General features: G+C 43.3%; 7 non-coding genes across 7 annotated transcripts; all 7 read right to left on the bottom strand.

The window, feature by feature from the left end:
* Window positions 1-3,314: 3,314 nt before the first annotated feature.
* On the bottom strand, window positions 3,315-3,387 carry trnak-uuu (transfer RNA lysine (anticodon UUU)). Its single transcript has one exon. It is a non-coding gene; the product is annotated as a tRNA-Lys (tRNA).
* Window positions 3,388-3,622: 235 nt separating this feature from the next.
* Window positions 3,623-3,711, bottom strand: trnay-gua (transfer RNA tyrosine (anticodon GUA)). The gene is given in 2 exon segments: window positions 3,623-3,658; window positions 3,675-3,711. It is a non-coding gene; the product is annotated as a tRNA-Tyr (tRNA).
* A 3,244-nt stretch (window positions 3,712-6,955) lies between these two features.
* trnak-uuu (transfer RNA lysine (anticodon UUU)) lies at window positions 6,956-7,028 on the bottom strand. The gene has a single exon. It is a non-coding gene; the product is annotated as a tRNA-Lys (tRNA).
* Window positions 7,029-7,254: 226 nt separating this feature from the next.
* trnay-gua (transfer RNA tyrosine (anticodon GUA)) lies at window positions 7,255-7,343 on the bottom strand. The gene is given in 2 exon segments: window positions 7,255-7,290; window positions 7,307-7,343. It is a non-coding gene; the product is annotated as a tRNA-Tyr (tRNA).
* Window positions 7,344-10,589: 3,246 nt separating this feature from the next.
* Window positions 10,590-10,662, bottom strand: trnak-uuu (transfer RNA lysine (anticodon UUU)). Its single transcript has one exon. It is a non-coding gene; the product is annotated as a tRNA-Lys (tRNA).
* Window positions 10,663-10,897: 235 nt separating this feature from the next.
* On the bottom strand, window positions 10,898-10,986 carry trnay-gua (transfer RNA tyrosine (anticodon GUA)). Its single transcript is given in 2 exon segments — window positions 10,898-10,933; window positions 10,950-10,986. It is a non-coding gene; the product is annotated as a tRNA-Tyr (tRNA).
* Window positions 10,987-14,107: 3,121 nt separating this feature from the next.
* On the bottom strand, window positions 14,108-14,180 carry trnak-uuu (transfer RNA lysine (anticodon UUU)). The gene has a single exon. It is a non-coding gene; the product is annotated as a tRNA-Lys (tRNA).
* Window positions 14,181-14,351: the final 171 nt, after the last annotated feature.

Below are 14,351 nucleotides of genomic sequence, written 5' to 3'. Positions count from 1 at the left end.
CCTAGTAAATCCTTTTTTTTTTTTTTCATGTTGGTGCGCCGCGAAGGTTTTTGGTCTCAGCAAAGTGTGCCGTGGCATTACAACGCTTGGGAACCACTGGCTTGGCTTGTTGGGCATCCAGGTATGCACTGAGATTACGATCGGCACGATGATTGTCGTTCTCAGGAGAATTGTGTTTCTTTGCTGATCATGTTCTCTGTCGCTTTTTACAAAGTTCTTACAAGTGGCACATTGGGGATGAGGAGCAGAGCATGCTGACACGCATAGCTGTGGACTTCTGCATGGCATGGGGCCACAGGTCATTCCAAGTATTTCAAGACGCCTGCAAATGTGTGGACACGTTGTGTTGGCCCAACCCTCACAGATTGTGCCAAGTCAAGTAGAGATGCATGTTGTGCTGTTCTAAAGTGACACGTCATCAACGGCAAAAACATCTCTCAGAGTTCCTGACTTGACTTGCCTCTGGAAGACAACACTTGCCCAGGCTGGATATTTGCCGAAAGAAGCAAAGAGGACTAGACACCTTGCCTAGACGCAACTGCATATTTCATTGTCACCTGGAAGGCCATCCAGGCTTTTCACCATCATGGCCCTCGGTCAACAAGGCGCCCGAACAGGGACTCGAACCCTGGACCCTCAGATTAAAAGTCTGATGCTCTAACACACAAATCGTTAAACAAAAAAGGTTATAAACACATTAACTACAATACCGGTTAGTAAGACGAAGGTGAGTCTCTCGTTAGTATTGTTAGTCAGACATTAAATAACTACGCAGGTTAGTATTTATGTCAGGTAACTTCTCGTTATATATATATCAGTCTCATTTACGTTTAGGTGCCGAGAAAGATCCTATCGTTACTTGTTACCACAATTTCCCTTAACTGATTATTATTCAATGATCATGGATAGGCAGGGACACCAATTATCTAACGTCTATTGACTTGTGTCAATTTCAGACTAAACAGTTAAACAGGAATGAGAAGATATTTCTCGGGGTTGACAGATTTTATTTCTAAAATTATCAACAAAACAGTTTAATGCAACACACATTTATATTTAAGAAAACTAAATGATATTACACATTCTAGAGTTATGAATCACAGAATAACATTTCTAATTGATTTCTCAAATGTCATGAATCATGAACTCCAAACTGTTAAACTTATCTGAACTTCGTCGCAGAGAGGCCTCTCTGTCTTCGGGCTCAGATCACAGCACACGGCACATGGTCCGTGTGGTTTGGAACAAAGGCAGTGCGGTTCGGCTTTGTCCAAGAACTTCCACTCAGTCGATGCACCTGGAAGTTGGGGTTTCGCGAAATTAGAGTCTTTTCCAAACAGATTTTCCACTGGTTTGAAGGCTCCAAGGTTGTGCACAAAATCTTCTTTGTAAGCAGGGTTCCACCGTAGTTACTTGAAGACAAAGTCTTTGAGGAAAGCAGGGCCCTGTTCGTTCCAAGGGTCAAGTTTCTTAAGACTCAAATAGCTATTTAAATGACTGAACACTTTCATATACATTCGACTTACTCAATTGTCCAGCTGTAAAACTCCACTGATCAGGTGGGCACAGGCGGGCATGCGCAGTCTGTAAAGTTCTTTATTTAATAAAGTCCTTTAAAAGAATTCTTCGTACGGCTCAATCTCCTTCTCCCAGTTTAACTCTTCTGTTGCCGGCAAAGACTTGGTTGGTTTCTGGTTCCGGTTCGGGCAACAGAGCTACAGGTTGAGCTGTGGCAGCGAGTTACTGGTTCAGGTGAGAGAGAAAGAGAGAGAGAGAGATAGAGAGAGAGAGAGAGAGAGAGAGAGACTGTGCACTGTTCCTTATAGTCTGTCAGATCAATAGGTGATTGGTTCTTGAGTTCTTGAGATTGGATTTCGGTTTCAGCCCCCAGTGTCCTAATGGAGGGGGGCTTGATTTATGACTGATGTCAATCCATGCCATCTTTTGGAAATGCCGGTTGGCCCGGGTTCGTAGCTCTATGTCGGGATTTCGGCTCTCGTCCACTTCAAAGAGTTTTTATCACCTACAGGCCCCTTTCTCCAGACATCTCATAGCAGGATTCAACCTATTTGGCCTCTTCTCGGTGCCATCCTCCCCAAAACTGTCACTTTGATGCAAACCAGTTCCAAGCTGATGAGCAAAGGAAATCTGATAACTTTGGGGGTGGAGAGGTCTTCTTTAGATCAGTGCTTCAGCTCAGAGCCCAAATGCTCTTATCAAAATACACCCAACATAACGCTACACAGTGGAACTGCAAGGCAATTGATTAAAGGGACATGTGGTGAATTCCTTTTCATCTTTATACTGTTGTTGGATGTCTCCTGTTCCTCTAAGTCTCATTTGGCCTTGGTTTTCCCCCTCTGTGTTGAATAATCGGGCTCTAAATAGCCCCGGCGTTTCTCCTGCAGTTCTTCGTTCTTTCCACTGCTAGCGCTGCCTTTGTGCAGCTTGTTATAGGATATTGTGAACTGAACCTATTTTGCTGTGAATTTATATTTACTGCGAATAGTTTATTGTGGCTGGTCTTGGTCTGTCTGCACTAAATAAATGATTTGTATCAAGGGATTATTTAGTTTGTCTGTGTACTTTTTTACCTAACCACTAAGGGCCACTCCTTGCACTTCACACATTTGCCCTTTTAATTACTCCCTTACTGACATACTTTAACATGCAATGTGCGTGTGATAATAGTTTTAGCAGCCTGTTGCCATTCAGGTGAGACAATACCTAGTAAATCCTTTTTTTTTCTTTTTCATGTTGGTGCGCCGCGAAGGTTTTTGGTCTCAGTAAAGTGTGCCGTGGCATTACAACGCTTGGGAACCACTGGCTTGGCTTGTTGGGCATCCAGGTATGCACTGAGATTACGATCGGCACGATGATTGTCGTTCTCAGGAGAATTGTGTTTCTTTGCTGATCATGTTCTCTGTCGCTTTTTACAAAGTTCTTACAAGTGGCACATTGGGGATGAGGAGCAGAGCATGCTGACACGCATAGCTGTGGACTTCTGCATGGCATGGGGCCACAGGTCATTCCAAGTATTTCAAGACGCCTGCAAATGTGTGGACACGTTGTGTTGGCCCAACCCTCACAGATTGTGCCAAGTCAAGTAGAGATGCATGTTGTGCTGTTCTAAAGTGACACGTCGTCAGAGTTCCTGGCTTGACTTGCCTCTGGAAGACAACACTTGCCCAGGCTGGATATTTGCCAAAAGAAGCAAAGAGGACTAGACAGCTTGCCTAGACGCAACTGCATATTTCATTGTCAACTGGAAGGCCATCCAGGCTTTTCACCATCAGGGCCCTCGGTCAACAAGGCACCCGAACAGGGACTCGAACCCTGGACCCTCAGATTAAAAGTCTGATGCTCTACCGGCTGAGCTACCCGGGCTTCAGTGAAGTGCTTCACAATGTGTGGGCTTCATGATTGTTCCAGACCGCTTTCTGGCCGGTTTAGAAAACTGGGCTCAGGGTGAAAAGGGTCACATGCATATGAGATGTTTGGGCAATGCGAGTTCTCCACAGCAAATCCGAATTTCCGGTGTTTTCTCCTTGTCCTCATGCAATTCCAATGGCTTGACATTTGGGAGCTCGTCCAAAACCGATGTCAAACCATAATCACGACTTCCTTCGAGCCGGAATTGAACCAGCGACCTAAGGATGCCCGCTGTCTGAAACCTACAGTCCTCCGCTCTACCAACTGAGCTATCGAAGGGAAGCTTCTCACCGTCTTCCCCTGGCAGTCTCAGTGGCCGTGCAAAGCCAAGAAGCACCGTGGCTTGGCTCAGTGGTTTTCAACCCGTGTGCCGTGAGGACTACCCAATTGTGTCGTGAGATTTTTATCCCCTGAAAAATATTATGTCATTTTGTTTGGTCAACTTCATAAATCTTGTATCAAATCAAACTTATTCAAATGTGTGAAAATATTACATTTATACATCACCTGTAGAAAGCGTTTCATAACTGAAATGTTGTGTTTGCCGGACTGAACGCACACCTACACTGAGTTGCAGTGCTATCAGTTGTATCGTAAGGTACACTTATAAATTTCAATTTAAGAAGTGAATTTATAGTATCACCTTATCACGAATCCTGGAATCTTGTAGAACTCAATTTCTGTAATAATTGGACACAGACACCAATTCCAAAGATATAAATTGTTAAATTTATTCAAAAACAAAGACTAAATGTAGCACTACACTAATTATACAAAAGGGAAAAGCTAATTAAAATTCAACTCTAGATCAACAAATCAAAGACAAATCACTTCCGTGACCAAATCAAAGACCATGGGATCGCATATGATAACACACAAATCGTTAAACAAAAAAGGTTATAAACACATTAACTACAATACCGGTTAGTAAGACGAAGGTGAGTCTCTCGTTAGTATTGTTAGTCAGACATTAAATAACTAGGCAGGTTAGTATTTATGTCAGGTAACTTCTCGTTATATATATATCAGTCTCATTTACGTTTAGGTGCCGAGAAAGATCCTATCGTTACTTGTTACCACAATTTCCCTTAACTGATTATTATTCAATGATCAAGGATAGGCAGGGCCACCAATAATCTAACGTCTATTGACTTGTGTCAATTTCATACTAAACAGTTAAACAGGAATGAGAAGATATTTCTCGGGGTTGACAGATTTTATTTCTAAAATTATCAACAAAACAGTTTAATGCAACACACATTTATATTTAAGAAAACTAAATGATATTACACATTCTAGAGTTATGAATCACAGAATAACATTTCTAATTGATTTCTCAAATGTCATGAATCATGAACTCCAAACTGTTAAACTTATCTGAACTTCGTCGCAGAGAGGCCTCTCTGTCTTCGGGCTCAGATCACAGCACACGGCACATGGTCCGTGTGGTTTGGAACAAAGGCAGTGCGGTTCGGCTTTGTCCAAGAACTTCCACTCAGTCGATGCAGCTGGAAGTTGGGGTTTCGCGAAATTAGAGTCTTTTCCAAACAGATTTTCCACTGGTTTGAAGGCTCCAAGGTTGTGCACAAAATCTTCTTTGTAAGCAGGGTTCCACCGTAGTTACTTGAAGACAAAGTCTTTGAGGAAAGCAGGGCCCTGTTCGTTCCAAGGGTCAAGTTTCTTAAGACTCAAATAGCTATTTAAATGACTGAACACTTTCATATACATTCGACTTACTCAATTGTCCAGCTGTAAAACTCCACTGATCAGGTGGGCACAGGCGGGCATGCGCAGTCTGTAAAGTTCTTTATTTAATAAAGTCCTTTAAAAGAATTCTTCGTACGGCTCAATCTCCTTCTCCCAGTTTAACTCTTCTGTTGCCGGCAAAGACTTGGTTGGTTTCTGGTTCCGGTTCGGGCAACAGAGCTACAGGTTGAGCTGTGGCAGCGAGTTACTGGTTCAGGTGAGAGAGAAAGAGAGAGAGAGAGAGAGAGAGACTGTGCACTGTTCCTTATAGTCTGTCAGATCAATAGGTGATTGGTTCTTGAGTTCTTGAGATTGGATTTCGGTTTCAGCCCCCAGTGTCCTAATGGAGGGGGGCTTGATTTATGACTGATGTCAATCCATGCCATCTTTTGGAAATGCCGGTTGGCCCGGGTTCGTAGCTCTATGTCGGGATTTCGGCTCTCGTCCACTTCAAAGAGTTTTTGTCACCTACAGGCCCCTTTCTCCAGACATCTCATAGCAGGATTCAACCTATTTGGCCTCTTCTCGGTGCCATCCTCCCCAAAACTGTCACTTTGATGCAAACCAGTTCCAAGCTGATGAGCAAAGGAAATCTGATAACTTTGGGGGTGGAGAGGTCTTCTTTAGATCAGTGCTTCAGCTCAGAGCCCAAATGCTCTTATCAAAATACACCCAACATAACGCTACACAGTGGAACTGCAAGGCAATTGATTAAAGGGACATGTGGTGAATTCCTTTTTATCTTTATACTGTTGTTGGATGTCTCCTGTTCCTCTAAGTCTCATTTGGCCTTGGTTTTCCCCCTCTGTGTTGAATAATCGGGCTCTAAATAGCCCCGGCGTTTCTCCTGCAGTTCTTCGTTCTTTCCACTGCTAGCGCTGCCTTTGTGCAGCTTGTTATAGGATATTGTGAACTGAACCTATTTTGCTGTGAATTTATATTTACTGCGAATAGTTTATTGTGGCTGGTCTTGGTCTGTCTGCACTAAATAAATGATTTGTATCAAGGGATTATTTAGTTTGTCTGTGTACTTTTTTACCTAACCACTAAGGGCCACTCCTTGCACTTCACACATTTGCCCTTTTAATTACTCCCTTACTGACATACTTTAACATGCAATGTGCGTGTGATAATAGTTTTAGCAGCCTGTTGCCATTCAGGTGAGACAATACCTAGTAAATCCTTTTTTTTTTTTTTCATGTTGGTGCGCCGCGAAGGTTTTTGGTCTCAGCAAAGTGTGCCGTGGCATTACAACGCTTGGGAACCACTGGCTTGGCTTGTTGGGCATCCAGGTATGCACTGAGATTACGATCGGCACGATGATTGTTGTTCTCAGGAGAATTGTGTTTCTTTGCTGATCACGTTCTCTGTCGCTTTTTACACAGTTCTTACAAGTGGCACATTGGGGATGAAGAGCAGAGCATGCTGACACGCATAGCTGTGGACTTCTGCATGGCATGGGGCCACAGGTCATTCCAAGTATTTCAAGACGCCTGCAAATGTGTGGACACGTTGTGTTGGCCCAACCCTCACAGATTGTGCCAAGTCAAGTAGAGATGCATGTTGTGCTGTTCTAAAGTGACACGTCGTCAACGGCAAAAACATCTCTCAGAGTTCCTGGCTTGACTTGCCTCTGGAAGACAACACTTGCCCAGGCTGGATATTTGCCGAAAGAAGCAAAGAGGACTAGACACCTTGCCTAGACGCAACTGCATATTTCATTGTCACCTGGAAGGCCATCCAGGCTTTTCACCATCATGGCCCTCGGTCAACAAGACGCCCGAACAGGGACTCGAACCCTGGACCCTCAGATTAAAAGTCTGATGCTCTACCGGCTGAGCTACCCGGGCTTCAGTGAAGTGCTTCACAATGTGTTGGCTTCATGATTGTTCCAGACCGCTTTCTGGCCGGTTTAGAAAACTGGGCTCAGGGTCACATGCATATGAGATGTTTGGGCAATGCGAGTTCTCCACAGCAAATCCGAATTTCCGGTGTTTTCTCCTTGTCCTCATGCAATTCCAATGGCTTGACATTTGGGAGCTCGTCCAAAACCGATGTCAAACCATAATCACGCCTTCCTTCGAGCCGGAATTGAACCAGCGACCTAAGGATGCCCGCTGCCTGAAACCTACAGTCCTCCGCTCTACCAACTGAGCTATCGAAGGGAAGCTTCTCACCGTCTTCCCCTGGCAGTCTCAGTGGCCGTGCAAAGCCAAGAAGCACCGTGGCTTGGCTCAGTGGTTTTCAACCCGTGTGCCGTGAGGACTACCCAATTGTGTCGTGAGATTTTTATCCCCTGAAAAATATTATGTCATTTTGTTTGGTCAACTTCATAAATCTTGTATCAAATCAAACTTATTCAAATGTGTGAAAATATTACATTTATACATCACCTGTAGAAAGCGTTTCATAACTGAATTGTTGTGTTTGCCGGACTGAACGCACACCTACACTGAGTTGCAGTGCTATCAGTTGTATCGTAAGGTACACTTATAAATTTCAATTTAAGAAGTGAATTTATAGTATCACCTTATCACGAATCCTGGAATCTTGTAGAACTCAATTTCTGTAATAATTGGACACAGACACCAATTCCAAAGATATAAATTGTTAAATTTATTCAAAAACAAAGACTAAATGTAGCACTACACTAATTATACAAAAGGGAAAAGCTAATTAAAATTCAACTCTAGATCAACAAATCAAAGACAAATCACTTCCGTGACCAAATCAAAGACCATGGGATCGCATATGATAGCACACAAATCGTTTAACAAAAAAGGTTATAAACACATTAACTACAATACCGGTTAGTAAGACGAAGGTGAGTCTCTCGTTAGTATTGTTAGTCAGACATTAAATAACTACGCAGGTTAGTATTTATGTCAGGTAACTTCTCGTTATATATATATCAGTCTCATTTACGTTTAGGTGCCGAGAAAGATCCTATCGTTACTTGTTACCACAATTTCCCTTAACTGATTATTATTCAATGATCAAGGATAGGCAGGGCCACCAATAATCTAACGTCTATTGACTTGTGTCAATTTCAGACTAAACAGTTAAACAGGAATGAGAAGATATTTCTCGGGGTTGACAGATTTTATTTCTAAAATTATCAACAAAACAGTTTAATGCAACACACATTTATATTTAAGAAAACGAAATGATATTACACATTCTAGAGTTTTGAATCACAGAATAACATTTCTAATTGATTTCTCAAATGTCATGAATCATGAACTCCAAACTGTTAAACTTATCTGAACTTCGTCGCAGAGAGGCCTCTCTGTCTTCGGGCTCAGATCACAGCACACGGCACATGGTCCGTGTGGTTTGGAACAAAGGCAGTGCGGTTCGGCTTTGTCCAAGAACTTCCACTCAGTCGAAGCACCTGGAAGTTGGGGTTTCGCGAAATTAGAGTCTTTTCCTAACAGATTTTCCACTGGTTTGAAGGCTCCAAGGTTGTGCACAAAATCTTCTTTGTAAGCAGGGTTCCACCGTAGTTACTTGAAGACAAAGTCTTTGAGGAAAGCAGGGCCCTGTTCGTTCCAAGGGTCAAGTTTCTTAAGACTCAAATAGCTATTTAAATGACTGAACACTTTCATATACATTCGACTTACTCAATTGTCCAGCTGTAAAACTCCACTGATCAGGTGGGCACAGGCGGGCATGCGCAGTCTGTAAAGTTCTTTATTTAATAAAGTCCTTTAAAAGAATTCTTCTTACGGCTCAATCTCCTTCTCCCAGTTTAACTCTTCTGTTGCCGGCAAAGACTTGGTTGGTTTCTGGTTCCGGTTCGGGCAACAGAGCTACAGGTTGAGCTGTGGCAGCGAGTTACTGGTTCAGGTGAGAGAGAAAGAGAGAGAGAGAGATAGAGAGAGAGAGAGAGAGAGAGAGAGACTGTGCACTGTTCCTTATAGTCTGTCAGATCAATAGGTGATTGGTTCTTGAGTTCTTGAGATTGGATTTCGGTTTCAGCCCCCAGTGTCCTAATGGAGGGGGGCTTGATTTATGACTGATGTCAATCCATGCCATCTTTTGGAAATGCCGGTTGGCCCGGGTTCGTAGCTCTATGTCGGGATTTCGGCTCTCGTCCACTTCAAAGAGTTTTTATCACCTACAGGCCCCTTTCTCCAGACATCTCATAGCAGGATTCAACCTATTTGGCCTCTTCTCGGTGCCATCCTCCCCAAAACTGTCACTTTGATGCAAACCAGTTCCAAGCTGATGAGCAAAGGAAATCTGATAACTTTGGGGGTGGAGAGGTCTTCTTTAGATCAGTGCTTCAGCTCAGAGCCCAAATGCTCTTATCAAAATACACCCAACATAACGCTACACAGTGGAACTGCAAGGCAATTGATTAAAGGGACATGTGGTGAATTCCTTTTCATCTTTATACTGTTGTTGGATGTCTCCTGTTCCTCTAAGTCTCATTTGGCCTTGGTTTTCCCCCTCTGTGTTGAATAATCGGGCTCTAAATAGCCCCGGCGTTTCTCCTGCAGTTCTTCGTTCTTTCCACTGCTAGCGCTGCCTTTGTGCAGCTTGTTATAGGATATTGTGAACTGAACCTATTTTGCTGTGAATTTATATTTACTGCGAATAGTTTATTGTGGCTGGTCTTGGTCTGTCTGCACTAAATAAATGATTTGTATCAAGGGATTATTTAGTTTGTCTGTGTACTTTTTTACCTAACCACTAAGGGCCACTCCTTGCACTTCACACATTTGCCCTTTTAATTACTCCCTTACTGACATACTTTAACATGCAATGTGCGTGTGATAATAGTTTTAGCAGCCTGTTGCCATTCAGGTGAGACAATACCTAGTAAATCCTTTTTTTTTCTTTTTCATGTTGGTGCGCCGCGAAGGTTTTTGGTCTCAGTAAAGTGTGCCGTGGCATTACAACGCTTGGGAACCACTGGCTTGGCTTGTTGGGCATCCAGGTATGCACTGAGATTACGATCGGCACGATGATTGTCGTTCTCAGGAGAATTGTGTTTCTTTGCTGATCATGTTCTCTGTCGCTTTTTACAAAGTTCTTACAAGTGGCACATTGGGGATGAGGAGCAGAGCATGCTGACACGCATAGCTGTGGACTTCTGCATGGCATGGGGCCACAGGTCATTCCAAGTATTTCAAGACGCCTGCAAATGTGTGGACACGTTGTGTTGGCCCAACCCTCACAGATTGTGCCAAGTCAAGTAGAGATGCATGTTGTGCTGTTCTAAAGTGACACGTCGTCAGAGTTCCTGGCTTGACTTGCCTCTGGAAGACAACACTTGCCCAGGCTGGATATTTGCCAAAAGAAGCAAAGAGGACTAGACAGCTTGCCTAGACGCAACTGCATATTTCATTGTCAACTGGAAGGCCATCCAGGCTTTTCACCATCAGGGCCCTCGGTCAACAAGGCACCCGAACAGGGACTCGAACCCTGGACCCTCAGATTAAAAGTCTGATGCTCTACCGGCTGAGCTACCCGGGCTTCAATGAAGTGCTTCACAATGTGTGGGCTTCATGATTGTTCCAGACCGCTTTCTGGCCGGTTTAGAAAACTGGGCTCAGGGTGAAAAGGGTCACATGCATATGAGATGTTTGGGCAATGCGAGTTCTCCACAGCAAATCCGAATTTCCGGTGTTTTCTCCTTGTCCTCATGCAATTCCAATGGCTTGACATTTGGGAGCTCGTCCAAAACCGATGTCAAACCATAATCACGACTTCCTTCGAGCCGGAATTGAATCAGCGACCTAAGGATGCCCGCTGCCTGAAACCTACAGTCCTCCGCTCTACCAACTGAGCTATCGAAGGGAAGCTTCTCACCGTCTTCCCCTGGCAGTCTCAGTGGCCGTGCAAAGCCAAGAAGCACCGTGGCTTGGCTCAGTGGTTTTCAACCCGTGTGCCGTGAGGACTACCCAATTGTGTCGTGAGATTTTTATCCCCTGAAAGATATTATGTCATTTTGTTTGGTCAACTTCATAAATCTTGTATCAAATCAAACTTATTCAAATGTGTGAAAATATTACATTTATACATCACCTGTAGAAAGCGTTTCATAACTGAAATGTTGTGTTTGCCGGACTGAACGCACACCTACACTGAGTTGCAGTGCTATCAGTTGTATCGTAAGGTACACTTATAAATTTCAATTTAAGAAGTGAATTTATAGTATCACCTTATCACGAATCCTGGAATCTTGTAGAACTCAATTTCTGTAATAATTGGACACAGACACCAATTCCAAAGATATAAATTGTTAAATTTATTCAAAAACAAAGACTAAATGTAGCACTACACTAATTATACAAAAGGGAAAAGCTAATCAAAATTCAACTCTAGATCAACAAATCAAAGACAAATCACTTCCGTGACCAAATCAAAGACCATGGGATCGCATATGATAACACACAAATCGTTAAACAAAAAAGGTTATAAACACATTAACTACAATACCGGTTAGTAAGACGAAGGTGAGTCTCTCGTTAGTATTGTTAGTCAGACATTAAATAACTAGGCAGGTTAGTATTTATGTCAGGTAACTTCTCGTTATATATATATCAGTCTCATTTACGTTTAGGTGCCGAGAAAGATCCTATCGTTACTTGTTACCACAATTTCCCTTAACTGATTATTATTCAATGATCAAGGATAGGCAGGGCCACCAATAATCTAACGTCTATTGACTTGTGTCAATTTCAGACTAAACAGTTAAACAGGAATGAGAAGATATTTCTCAGGGTTGACAGATTTTATTTCTAAAATTATCAACAAAACAGTTTAATGCAACACATATTTATATTTAAGAAAACTAAATGATATTACACATTCTAGAGTTATGAATCACAGAATAACATTTCTAATTGATTTCTCAAATGTCATGAATCATGAACTCCAAACTGTTAAACTTATCTGAACTTCGTCGCAGAGAGGCCTCTCTGTCTTCGGGCTCAGATCACAGCACACGGCACATGGTCCGTGTGGTTTGGAACAAAGGCAGTGCGGTTCGGCTTTGTCCAAGAACTTCCACTCAGTCGATGCACCTGGAAGTTGGGGTTTCGCGAAATTAGAGTCTTTTCCAAACAGATTTTCCACTGGTTTGAAGGCTCCAAGTTTGTGCACAAAATCTTCTTTGTAAGCAGGGTTCCACCGTAGTTACTTGAAGCAAAGTCTTTGAGGAAAGCAGGGCCCTGTTCGTTCCAAGGGTCAAGTTTCTTAAGACTCAAATAGCTATTTAAATGACTGAACACTTTCATATACATTCGACTTACTCAATTGTCCAACTGTAAAACTCCACTGATCAGGTGGGCACAGGCGGGCATGCGCAGTCTGTAAAGTTCTTTATTTAATAAAGTCCTTTAAAAGAATTCTTCGTACGGCTCAATCTCCTTCTCCCAGTTTAACTCTTCTGTTGCCGGCAAAGACTTGGTTGGTTTCTGGTTCTGGTTCGGGCAACAGAGCTACAGGTTGAGCTGTGGCAGCGAGTTACTGGTTCAGGTGAGAGAGAAAGAGAGAGAGAGAGAGAGAGAGAGAGAGAGAGACTGTGCACTGTTCCTTATAGTCTGTCAGATCAATAGGTGATTGGTTCTTGAGTTCTTGAGATTGGATTTCGGTTTCAGCCCCCAGTGTCCTAATGGAGGGGGGCTTGATTTATGACTGATGTCAATCCATGCCATCTTTTGGAAATGCCGGTTGGCCCGGGTTCGTAGCTCTATGTCGGGATTTCGGCTCTCGTCCACTTCAAAGAGTTTTTATCACCTACAGGCCCCTTTCTCCAGACATCTCATAGCAGGATTCAACCTATTTGGCCTCTTCTCGGTGCCATCCTCCCCAAAACTGTCACTTTGATGCAAACCAGTTCCAAGCTGATGAGCAAAGGAAATCTGATAACTTTGGGGGTGGAGAGGTCTTCTTTAGATCAGTGCTTCAGCTCAGAGCCCAAATGCTCTTATCAAAATACACCCAACATAACGCTACACAGTGGAACTGCAAGGCAATTGATTAAAGGGACATGTGGTGAATTCCTTTTTATCTTTATACTGTTGTTGGATGTCTCCTGTTCCTCTAAGTCTCATTTGGCCCTGGTTTTCCCCCTCTGTGTTGAATAATCGGGCTCTAAATAGCCCCGGCGTTTCTCCTGCAGTTCTTCGTTCTTTCCACTGCTAGCGCTGCCTTTGTGCAGCTTGTTATAGGATATTGTGAACTGAACCTATTTTGCTGTGAATTTATATTTACTGCGAATAGTTTATTGTGGCTGGTCTTGGTCTGTCTGCACTAAATAAATTATTTGTATCAAGGGATTATTTAGTTTGTCTGTGTACTTTTTTACCTAACCACTAAGGGCCACTCCTTGCACTTCACACATTTGCCCTTTTAATTACTCCCTTACTGACATACTTTAACATGCAATGTGCGTGTGATAATAGTTTTAGCAGCCTGTTGCCATTCGAGACACACACGAGATTACGATCGGCACGATGATTGTCGTTCTCAGGAGAATTGTGTTTCTTTGCTGATCATGTTCTCTGTCGCTTTTTACAAAGTTCTTACAAGTGGCACATTGGGGATGAGGAGCAGAGCATGCTGACACGCATAGCTGTGGACTTCTGCATGGCATGGGGCCACAGGTCATTCCAAGTATTTCAAGACGCCTGCAAATGTGTGGACACGTTGTATTGGCCCAACCCTCACAGATTGTGCCAAGTCAAGTAGAGATGGATGTTGTGCTGTTCTAAAGTGACACGTCGTCAACGGCAAAAACATCTCTCAGAGTTCCTGGCTTGACTTGCCTCTGGAAGACAACACTTGCCCAGGCTGGATATTTGCCGAAAGAAGCAAACAGGACTAGACACCTTGCCTAGACGCAACTGCATATTTCATTGTCACCTGGAAGGCCATCCAGGCTTTTCACCATCATGGCCCTCGGTCAACAAGGCACCCGAACAGGGACTCGAACCCTGGACCCTCAGATTAAAAGTCTGATGCTCTACCGGCTGAGCTACCCGGGCTTCAGTGAAGTGCTTCACAATGTGTTGGCTTCATGATTGTTCCAGACCGCTTTCTGGCCGGTTTAGAAAACTGGGCTCAGGGTGAAAAGGGTCACATGCATATGAGATGTTTGGGCAATGCGAGTTCTCCACAGCAAATCCGAATTTCCGGTGTTTTCTCCTTGTCCTCAT

Source organism: Amia ocellicauda, unplaced genomic scaffold (genome assembly GCF_036373705.1).
Source record: "Amia ocellicauda isolate fAmiCal2 unplaced genomic scaffold, fAmiCal2.hap1 HAP1_SCAFFOLD_99, whole genome shotgun sequence".
Lineage (NCBI taxonomy): Eukaryota > Metazoa > Chordata > Actinopteri > Amiiformes > Amiidae > Amia > Amia ocellicauda.
The sequence above is the reverse complement of the archived record's forward strand: the minus strand, read 5'-3'. Positions and strand labels throughout refer to the sequence as shown.